The sequence below is a fragment of the Ixodes scapularis genome, unplaced genomic scaffold (genome assembly GCF_016920785.2).
Source record: "Ixodes scapularis isolate PalLabHiFi unplaced genomic scaffold, ASM1692078v2 PGA_scaffold11__112_contigs__length_91849675, whole genome shotgun sequence".
In the NCBI taxonomy this organism is placed as follows: domain Eukaryota; kingdom Metazoa; phylum Arthropoda; class Arachnida; order Ixodida; family Ixodidae; genus Ixodes; species Ixodes scapularis.
This window is the reverse complement of record NW_024609837.1, coordinates 12,540,152-12,552,343: the sequence shown is the minus strand read 5'-3', so window position 1 is coordinate 12,552,343 and position 12,192 is coordinate 12,540,152.

Below are 12,192 nucleotides of genomic sequence, written 5' to 3'. Positions count from 1 at the left end.
TAGTGGCCTTCTGAGGGCTGTAAATGCAACATCTGCTCACTCATTCAAAGCACCACTGTTTTCAGTGTTTACATAAATTTTCGATCGCTTTCATGCTTGAAGCTGCTGACATGTTACGCCTTCATATTCGTTGCTTATCATTTTAGTTTTTTTTTTTTTCAGCGTCCACCTTAAACGATTCGCTTCAGCGTATAATGTAAAATATTTTCTCTACTTTTTTTAATACTTTAAGGCACTTTCGTGTGAAGTGCGTATATGTTTGCTCATTAATTGCGCCTGGTTATTGCTCTTGTTAGTGCTTGCTGGTTTCTGTATTATCAACTTTCTATTTCTTTGTGTTAAAAAAGTACTGCTTTTAGAGCTTGAAATTATATTGTCACAAATGACAAGTGATGAGGCCGCGAATACTTAAGAAACTAAACGTTTAATGGGGCGAGACTTACTCTGGCTCGCCACGTGGAGCACATTTTTGTACCCGCGTGTTTCTCTGGAACATTCGGCCTAGAACGTTCGGTTCGTAGAACATTCGTAACTGGATCGGACGAGAAGATTCTCGAACTAACAAAACGCCCAGTAGAAAGAATAAATAAAAGATTCCGCTCCCTGGAATCCAACCCGGATCTTTCGCGCGACAGCCAAGCACGCTAACCACTCGGCCATGCACGCGCTCGCTCGGCAACACGCGTGACAATATGCGAAGTGCAAATGTGCAGAAATAAGAGTTGTGGCGCAGACTAGCTGGTAAACGTTCAAACCTAAAAAAAAAAAAAAAAAACCGAAACAAGGGAAAAGGAAGGGACGAACACAACGAAGCCTCGAAACGCAACTGCAAAATTTATTCACAGGATGCAAATTTATTCATAGGACGATGGTTCCGTCTATATAAGAGGCTATTCCTGCGAATGAATTTTGCAGCTGCGTTTTGAGACTTCGTTGTGTTTGTCCCTTCCTTTTCACTCGCCTCGGGTTTTTTTCAAATACGTGCAAATGTGCCTCCTTTATTCATCGTAGTCTTTCCCTTTTTATTTTTTTTTCCCATTTTTTATGTTCTACTTTTAAAAAAAAGGGGCCCAATCCTACGAAACTTTCCATGAGAAGGTAGTGATTTTTGTAAATAAATGAAGTGGAACCAATATGCTCGTGAATAAAAAAGGAAGGCACGCACACGCAAAAAAGAATGACATTGCTAAAAATGCTTTAAATATTAATGAAATTCAAAGTTTTTACACAAAGAGGTATCACGCAACACGGGTAGACAAATATATATCGATATCCGTAATAGAGCTTGAAACATCCAGTACATAAAAAAAAAATAGATCATATTTAATTATACCGTGAAAACGATTGTTAATTTTGTGCTAAAATGCTTTGAATCCAAATTAGAATAAAAAGAGCAGCTTCGCGAATATCTTTCTGAAGATTAATGGCGCGTGGTAAAATTCGTTAATTAACTTTTTAATTAGTGGAAATAGACATATCGTTCCCATTAGAAACTTGTTGAGCGTCATTCAAAACCCCTAAATCAGTAATTTTTATAAAGACTTTGAGCGCGTGAGTGCACTAAAGTTACTTAGTGCACTAAAGTTACCACTTGTGGAGCACGTACAAGGCTAGCGTTTGCGGTAAGGCGCCCGCGCGATTTTTCCGTCTCTCTAGCCCCAGCCGTGTACCTGCTCCACGAGCGGTAACTTCAGCGCACTACTGAGCTTCTCACGCGCTCAAAGTGTTTCTAAAAATTACTGATTTAGGGGTTTTGGATGACGCTCAGCAAGCTTCTAATTGGAACCATATGTCTATTTTCATTAATTAAAAAGTTATATTGGAAGAGAAGCGCAAAATTAAACTCACTCACGCTGAAAAACTCACTCACGCTGAAAAACCACTCACGCGTGAGTGAGTTTAATCTTGCGCTTCTCCTACAATATGAATATCCAACTCGGCCAAGCATCCATTTGAAAAAGTTAATTAACGAATTTTAATTAATTAGCCGATTTGTCTCAAAGATTAGCCACCCACATAATGTCCGCCTGGCTGTATAACCCACCTGCACAAACCGCATTAGTGTAGCTTTCACGTTTTTTTAAAACAAATGTCTAAGAATAAAAAAAAAAAAAACACCCTGTATATATATATACACACGTTTTGTGTACGGCTCAGCAGTGTCCCTATGGGGAGGAGTGGTTCCCTAGATCTCTTGGAAGACGGGCCCTTCCCGACATTTGCAAGCTGAGATGACGTGCCACGTCACTGCCGCATGTCGGAAATAGCGCGGGCCTTAAATCAGCCACGGTTGTCGTCTACCCAGTTAAGCGAATTCGAAACTAACAGTACACAGAGGGCTGGTCAAAAATTATGTCCGCCTTAACCAGTGGCCAGGATGGTCCAAGCGGTTTCGGCGTCGCCCCCGGATAGGGGAATTTTGCGGGTTCGATACTTGCTCGTGGCCCCTTTTCTTCGCAAGCTTTCTTTCCCTTTTCCTTCCCCCTAACATTAATGAAATCAATTCAATAATCCCTTTCTCCTCTCTTCGTTCACATTATTATTACGGCTGCACTAGTTAATCTTCCCTCACTCCCATTATATACAGTATGATTGGAGTGAGAGAAGATACATAATCGAGAATCAATTTTATTTGGTGCCGAGGAACCACCTTGGTGTCTTGGTGCTGGCACACCGATACTTACACACACAACAAATTAAACACAAACCTGACGACACGAAAACACAAACACCACGAATACATTGACCATACATTTATGTACACACCCCGTTGCACACCGAGTAAAAGACTCAGTCCGTAGTGCACGGCATGAGCAACAAGGCAGCGGCGTAGATTTTGCATTTTCCCCGGGGGGGGGGGGGGGGGGGGGGGGTTGGGGGGGCAGGCTGAGAAGTTCTCCCGGGGGGGGGGGGGGGGGGGGGGGGGGGGTGCGCGTTACCTTCTCGCCAGAACTGGAGATTGAAGCTAACGAAAGCACGCTGGGATTCCGTTTCCTATGTATTTTGGCAATAAAGGCAACGTGGGCGTTATTTTGTTTCCATGCCACTACTAGAAGCTCGTTACATATGGCACGTAAACAGCGTCTCAGTAAAGATCATAACGCGGGCCCGGGTCTGCCCCCCCCCCCCCCCCCCCCCCCCCCCAGATCTCACCAAAGGTGCATGAGCCCCGATGCCCCCCCCCCCCCCCCCCCCCCCGTAGTCTACGCCTATGCAACAAGGGATGATTGGCTGCCGCACCCTGACAGTAGTGTATTACATGATAACACAAAACGTCCTAGACGTTAGTGGTCTTCGAGACAGAGAAAAAGAAATATCCATTTTAACTCCTGCAGAACAAAGCAAATATACTTCATATCGTGGTAAAAAAGAGAAACAAACTGCGCAGGCAGTACATGTTTAGGCTATCAGTTCAACTAATCCGTGTTGCCTGTCTCTGTCCCGACTCGAACACGTGTGCCATCTGCTCATCAAAGTTCTGACGGCACGAGTTAAAAATATCAAGTTCTTAGGAGTAACACTCTACAAATCGACTTGCTGGGTTGTGTCGACTAAGGTTTATAGCGATTTGAGCCTGACACCCGCGGCGCCCTGATACGCACTTCAGACGAGAGACCCGGATAATCAATAAAACCATGCGGAGTTTTGAAATAGAACAACAAGTCTACTTTCTTCCGACATTGATGTCGGGAGAAAGCAGCTTTCAAAATTGATCCCATTAAATCACGCACTGACCTGTTTATGTTTCCACCACTCCCTTTTGCCATAAAGGAATGGAATAGTCTCCCCAGTGATGTGGTAGTTTTATGTGACCCGATATTGTTTAAACAGAGTCGCGAAGAGTTGTTTTGTTTACCTGCTATTCCTTGATGGTTTCTGTATTATTGTTAACTTCAGTGTTCGTACTGTTCGAGTTCCACAATGTGTGTGCAATTCATTGCGCGTTTTCCTCTTTAGTACACTTTGACATTTTTGCGGTTGCCATGGTCAATAAGTTTGTTTTTGTAGCATGAGCTACACTGGCCAAGGTTGAGCAGTTTCGCGTGGCTCCTAGGGAGCCGTGCTGTGCATGCGCGAGGAGCAGTGACGTCACACGGCGCTCAACCGGCGCTCCGCCGCCGCCGCGCGCGCCTCGCCGGTTTGCGCATTCCAGAGGAGTGACGTCATAGCCACGGCAGACGCATTGGCGCCGGCGCGTGCCCAGCTGTGCGCCTCCGTTGCGCATGTAGCCAAGTCTGACGCTGCAACGGAGCCGCTTGATAGCGCCTCTCATTTTGTGCGCATGCGCAGAGTTATCAGTGGGGGTATACACACACCGGGGCGTTTGCCAGTGTGGTATAGACATGGAGAAGGAGAGCGAAATTGCTGCTCAGCGGCGCAGAAGAGTGGAGAAGCTTAACTCATCGGATTCCGAAGCAGTTGCCTGGCAATTAGCGACTGAGCGCAGGAAGAACGAACAGAAGGCTAAACGTGCTGCAGAGAAACCGAAGCAAAGAAAGGAACGTCCAGCAAAGCGGCGTCGCCAGGAGGCTGAGCGACGTGCTCGGCCGCTCGCGCTACGTATATCCTGGCATAGCCGAGCTAAGCCACTGCAATTTTTATCAGAGTTTCTCATATACGTATAAGTCACGACTTCTCCCCCATTCTTCTCATTCCCCACTCATGTAATGCATCAATAGATGTTTTTGAGGTAAATAAATGAAATGAAATGAAATGAAGTGCGAAATAACTTGTATACGTAGCGTAGCCCTACATGCTGCGCGCCGCGCTGAGCTCGGCCGTGCAACCTCTCCGGAGTCTGCCCTGGCGGGCCCTGCCAGGCCGGCGCAGCCGTAGCCTTGGCTATTGTAACGCGCTCCGGCCGACCGAGCGAGCGAACAAGCGAGAAAAGAGCGACAGATGAGCGAAAAGAAAGAGAAAAGTAGGGTGACGTCACGATGACGTCAAATATGTTAGTAGCCCACTCCGGCCACTAGGACGGGTACAGTCGTTAACATCCATGTTCCCTCGGGACGCTCTTTCTAAACTCAAGCGTAGGGTTCTTGTTTCCGCCGCCTCAATACATGGCGTTACAATCCTCGCCTCTACTGCTGCGTGCCGCTCCTATTTGCCCCTAAATGGCGCAAGTTGTTCTGTCGCGTCCTAGGCGGCCACACCGCCGCCTCTCTCCCTCTCCCCCCCCCCCTTCCCCCCCCTTCGTATGCTTGTCTGATTTTATTTCTCATCGATTTCCTTCTTGTCTTCTGGGACTTTTTTTATATCTTTTTTCTTCTTTTTTTTTTTTATAAATTACTGCAGAGCAACTTCAGAGAAGCTGCTCCTCAAGTGGATAGGAGGCAAGGAGCACATGCACTTTTCAAACATACTTTATTATTTACACAGATCTCGTACATAAAGCAGAAGATAAATACAGATAATAATATTTGCGGAACAACAGAACTGATAGCACGAGAAACACGTAAGAGCACACTTAAAAAAAATATACATTTATAAAAGATATCGTACCACCAGTTTCGATCAGCAGAAATTTCAGTGTTTTCTGGAGACAAAAATATATACTATATTTTTTGTACTCACCTGATAGATGACCTGCTTCACGGTTTCTGTGCTTTCCTATCAGCCGCAGGCCTTTTTAAATTAGGTTTTCACAGAACTCTTCTTTTTGAAAGCGTAAGTGCCCCAGAACATCTGGAGGAACTTCTAGCAGATTGCTGGACAGAGAAGGTTCTCCGACTGTTCTGCCATGAAAGCACAAACAACGATTCTTCATTACATCATCCTAGTATACCAGATTGAGAATGCACGCCAAAAAGCACTCTTTAAGCTTGCTCACAAGAGTAAGGCAAAGGTCTGTGGGCATTTGCCTTACTTTTGCCGCACCGAGCGAACACCACGTTTTCCGCAAAACACTCCGAGCAGATCATCACGCTCATCGGACGCCGGCGACCGTTGCGCCGGTTGCGCCGTTGCCAAGGTTGCCGCAGACGGCGGCGCCCGGCGGCTCGGCGGCAATGTCGATCGTAACGCCATGGGGGGCTTGGCACTGGAAGGATGTCCAGCTCACCCTTATGTTTTCTGCAGATATGCCTTTTCACCGTGGAAGCGAGCTTTTCGCCCTCACCTTCGGAATCCATGCCGATATCTTCACCAACTTCGACAGCGGACCGGGAAAGCAATTTCCCGGATTTCCAACGACTACGCTTTCACCAGCTCGGCATCTGGCAACAAGGGACGACTGACGCAACAGGATGGCTACAAGAGCAACAACCGCCCTCGCATCACTCGGGGCTTGGCACTGGAAGGATGTCCAGCTCACCCTTATGTTTTCTGCAGATATGCCTTTTCACCGTGGAAGCGAGCTTTTCGCCCTCACCTTCGGAATCCATGCCGATATCTTCACCAACTTCGACAGCGGACCGGGAAAGCAATTTCCCGGATTTCCAACGACTACGCTTTCACCAGCTCGGCATCTGGCAACAAGGGACGACTGACGCAACAGGATGGCTACAAGAGCAACAACCGCCCTCGCATCACTCGGGGCTTGGCACTGGAAGGATGTCCAGCTCACCCTTATGTTTTCTGCAGGTTAGTTACTTATCATGTTCAAAATACCGGTTTAGGAAAGTTTCATTGTTTGAGGTGCCATGCCCCATGGTCTTGCATACTGTACTCTGTTTTGTGTTTCACAATACGTGGAGTGTTCTTGCTGTTATTCAATCACTTTTAATGAGCGCGGGAGATATTGAAGCCAATCCCGGCCCCGACGGGGTTGAAACGTCATCTGTTGCTACCTCGAGTAGGGTACCGGGAGCAGACAGTGAAGTCATTGCTTTTTTGACTAGACTAGAAGCCGGGCAGAAGAAGCTTCTGCAGGTCACTCACGACATTCAGTTAAAACAAAAGAAAGCTGATGACGCGCTCGCCGCGATTGACACAAGGATGGCTAAAATAGAACAGGAACTTGTGATGGTGCATGAGCTAAAAACTGACGTGGAACAACTTAAAGTTGCTGCGAGTGAAAATTCGGCACTTACGACACAAATTTCCAGATCTCAAGATGACCTTGAGAATAGACTACGAAGAAATAATTTGCTCTTTTTTGGCTTGGCCGATAAGCCAACAGAAACATGGCATGAGTCTGAACTTGCGGTACTGAAGCTCGTTTCTGAGTCACTGCAAGTACCTTTAGAGCCGAGTTTGATCGACAGGGCGCACCGTTTAGGTAAATTCCAAAACGGGAAGCAAAGGCCGATTATAGTATGCTTCAACCAGTTCAAAGTTAAAGAGGCGATTCTTTTAAGTGCTCCTAAACTAAAAGGCAAATCAGTTTCTATTAGTGAGGACTACTCCCAAAAAGTAGTCTACGCTCGAAAGCGCCTGATTGAGTATGCAAAAAATACGAATGCCACGTTCAGGCTGCGCTTCGATAAGATGTTTGTTGGGAACAAGTGCTTTATTTATGATGATGTCAGCAACAGTGTAATAGAGTGTACGCGATGACAGACTAAACCTGCATCTCATCCACCTCGGCCTTCTGACTGTCATCGAAATAAAACGATATCTCTTAACTCTACCTCTAACTTTTCGTTTTTGCTGTGTAATTTTCGTAGTATCTTGTCTAAACAAGATGACGTTTGTTCAGTCATTGACACGTGTAGTCCGCATATAATCCTCGGAACCGAAACTTGGTTATCAGAGGACATAGATAATGAGGAGCTTGCTTTTTCTGGCGAATACAATATCTTCCGTAAAGACAGAATTCATTCGAGAGGCGGCGGGGTCATGATCGCAGTAAAAAACGTCCTCTCATCCGACGTCCTTAAAATCGCATCTGAACTTGAGATAATTTGGGTTCGTGTGAAATTAGTATGCTCCTACATTATCATTGGAGTGTGTTATCGACCACCATCATTCTCTGGGCAGTTCTGTGATAAACTTAACGAGTGCATAAACTGTGTAGTCAGTAGTTATCCCAGATGCCCAGTAGTGTTGGCCGGAGACTTTAACTATCCAGGGATCAACTGGAGTGACTGTTCGCTTCGAGCAGGCTGCCGTGATTCATCTGAGTGCCGAGATTTTTTGGCAGTCACTCAGTCGTACAACCTTACTCAAATTGTTTTAGATCCTACACGAGGTGATTCTGTTCTTGATTTGCTCTTTTCATCACACCCTGAATGTATGTCTGCTTGTCATATATTAGAAACCATTAGCGACCATAACGCTGTTCTTATCAACTCTACATTCTCGCCGGCTAAGCGGAATATCATTAGAAAAACATTCCTAAACTTTTCCAAGGTGGACGCCAATAAACTGCAATTCTCTTTTGACTCATTCTCAAGCGAGTACCTGCAATTCTTCGACACTCGCTCTGTATCTGAGAACTGGGCGCTACTGAAGGATAAAATAACCGAAATTGTTAAGGAGTGTGTTCCGGTAGTTTTCATTAATAAGAACTTAAAGAGTCCTTGGTTTAATAACTATCATAAAAAACTTTTAAACAGGAAGAAACGGTTATTTTCTTTGGCCAAGTCAAGAGACACTCCTGACTTGTGGTCTAAATATAACGAAAGTGCAAAAACTTACAGGTTAGAGATAAAGAAGAGTAGATTCAAATTTTTGAATCGCGACCTGGCTAACATGTTACTTACTAATGCAAGGAAGTTCTGGCAAGCGGTCTCGCCTAGCAAGCATAACCCCTCACCCATTCTCCACGATAGTAGTGGAACCATTTTGTCACCTCATGACTCATCAACCATATTTAACTCGTTCTTTAGTTCCGTGTTCACGGATGAGTCATTGCCATTACCGCAGACGTTGTGCCGTGCCAGCACGAGCATGGATGACATAACATTTACACCAAACGGAGTAGCAAACGTCATCGAACGTTTGCGTGCAAATTCGGCTTGCGGGGACGATAACATCACCTCTAACTTTCTCAAAATAACGAAAGACAAAATATCAATTATCTTGTGCCGCCTTTTTCAAGCTTCACTTGATTTGTCTGAATTACCGCTCGATTGGAAAGTTGCAAAAGTCATCCCTGTACATAAGCATGGAAACCGCAATGACCCTTCAAATTACAGACCCATCTCTCTGACAAGCATACCATGTAAAATATTCGAACATGTCATCTACTCTCAAGTCATGGACTATCTTAACAACTTTAGCTATCTTCACCCTCAACAACACGGCTTTCGCAAACATCTTTCCTGTGATACTCACTTATTTGAATTCGTAACAGATCTCCACGATAACTTTAACGACTCTTATACTACTGACGCAATTTTCATTGATTTCGCTAAAGCCTTTGATACTGTCCCTCATCAACGCTTACTTCTAAAACTTTCTCAATTAAACATAAATGACAAAATCGTCAGTTGGATCTCATCATTTCTCACCAATCGTAAGCAGTATGTATGTATAGATGACACGTCCTCGCCCGCCATTACAGTTAAATCCGGAGTTCCACAGGGCAGCGTCTTAGGTCCACTTTTGTTTCTCATCTACATAAACGACTTACCTTCACTAATCTCGTCATCAGTAAGGCTTTTTGCTGATGACTGTGTACTGTACCGCCGAATTTCTCATCCTAGCGATTCGGAACTCCTTCAACGCGACATCGACATCTTGGGTGAATGGTGCTTAACATGGCAAATGAACATAAATGTTACTAAAACCAAGCTCGTTTCTTTTAATTCCTCAAAACACCACAATCCCTCGTACTCAATTTTTTGCGATCCTATTTTATCTACTCATTCATACAAGTACTTAGGTATCACTTTTACCGATGATCTAACCTGGAATGCCCATATCGAAAACATCGTTAATACATCATTAAGAACTCTGGGATTTCTGAGAAGGCATTTATACCTTGCTCAACAGGACGTGAAACTTACTGCATATAAAACCCTCGTTAGATCGAAACTTGAATTTGCTAGCACCATATGGGCTCCTCATCAACTTTACCTCATTAATAGACTAGAATCAGTCCAGAATAAGGCCGTCCGCTTCATTCATCGAAACTACAGTACGAAAATCAGTGTCTCCCAACTAAAGGTTCTTTCTAATTTAACTTCTCTTGAATCACGTCGGACAGTCGCTCGCCTTTCTCTTTTTCATAAGTTTTATTACAACATGCCATCATTCATGCTCACTCACTGTAAGCCTGCCTCATACATTTCTTTGCGTCATGATCATTCCTTAAAAATTGCACCTATGTTCGGTCGCACTAATAGATACAAATACTCTCCTCTTGCTCTGTCCATTAAAAATTGGAATTCTCTCCCTAACGACATAGTCACTGAACAGAACGAAATAATATTCCGCGAAAAAACTTCGGCTTTGGTTCCATGATATGTTTTCCGCGCCATGTCTGCTTGTGTTTACTATAAATTGCACACTGTGTTCCCAGTTCTGCTGTGCCCGGTTTGTGTAAACTTTGTTCCGAATCCTGTATAGTTCGTTCTTTGTTTTTGCTTGTTGTTAATTTTTCACCTCAGTTAGTTCTTTGATTGCCATTCCATCTTGCATTTGATTGTATTTTTCTACCCCCCCCCCCTCATGTAATACGTTCGAACGAACGTCTTTGAGGCGAATAAAACTTGAACTTGAACTGATGTTTTGAGGCGGTGGAAACAAGAACCCTACGCTTGAGCGCAGAAAGAGCGCCCCAAGGTAACATGGATGTTAACGGCTGTAACCGTCCTAATGGCCGGAGTGGGTTATTAACATATTTGACGTCATCGTGACGTCACCTTGACTCTTGGCGGCATCTACCGAGGTTTCCTTAAATGCCGCTGGCTGCGTTAGCCTTTCCCTGCTGGCTCTGCTGCCGGCCGCTCACTCTTACCGACGATTTGGTCGCTGCGCCATGGAGTGGGCTTCTCTGTGGGGTGGCGCTCTTTGGAACTACGCCACGCGCCAGCCAATGGGGTGGCTGCTACAGACTACAGGCTTCGCTCCATGGAACAGGGCGAATTTAGGTGCCGTTTGGCGCGGCTTCAGAAGCTCATGACGCCGGTTCGCCTCATGGGACAGTTAATGCTTTCGCATTAATAAAGTTCCAGGAATGCAGATGGGCCGCTAAAATTCCTTGTTAGTGACATGCGTATCCAAGAGTTCGCAAAGAGTCCCCAACTATAATGTTTACGTGGTCATAAAATCGTAGGTTTGAATCAAATGTAACGCCGACATCCCTTACGCCACTCACGCGAGACAGTAAACCCCCTTGAGTACAATACGCAAAACTGACGTTCTAAAATATGTCACGTATTATGGGAGTAAACATTTCATGGTAGGTCTTAATTATGGCTGGTGGTATTCCGTCATGTCCGGTTGATAGCTTATGCTTCGTTTTTTTTTTTATTACAATCTAGAATAGCGTTCTCATCAATGGTGATCGAGTGCAGCGTATTGCCAAGCTTCGTGTGGGGAGTAACACTGCGAGAGGGATTTACGCGATCTGTGTGTAGGGACTTGAAGTGATCGGCAAAGCAATGAGACGTGCTCTTTCGGTGACATGTATCTAGAGTAATGACCTTCGGTATATCCGCTTTCGCGGAACGTCAATCTAAGTACTGCCTAAAATATTCTTAGGATTGCGGGTTTAATTTGTCTCAACCGTTTCCCGGTGTGCCTGGCTATCGCGATTTAGTATCTGTTTGCATTTTTTCCTGCAGTGTTTGAAATGAATTTCCAATTTCGGGAGACAACAACAACAACAATAACAACAACAACCAAAACAACAATAACAATAACTATAATAATAATCACGAATCATGAATGAAGAATATTTTTTATTAGGTGTCCAGGAACGATCATGCATGCGGTCTTGGTACTGGCACATTGAAACGTACACACTAGAAAAAAAGTGGAGACAAATTAAACATAAAAACTCAAAGCATTGAGTAATAATATCAATCAATCAATCAATGTTTATTATAGTGCCCAGGAACAACTTTGCGGTCTTGGTACTGGCGATGGAAATTCATTCATAAAACACACAAATACAGAAAAGCAATGCACTATACAGCAGCTGCATATAATTATACACCACATACACTGAGCTGAGGGATGACAAAATACAAGTTCTAAGTCTTGTGTACAATGAAGAGAAATTGCAGTAATTTAATAACAAGTTTGAGAGGTAGTTTGAGAGGCACTCAAAGCGAATAATATACGAAGCAGTACACA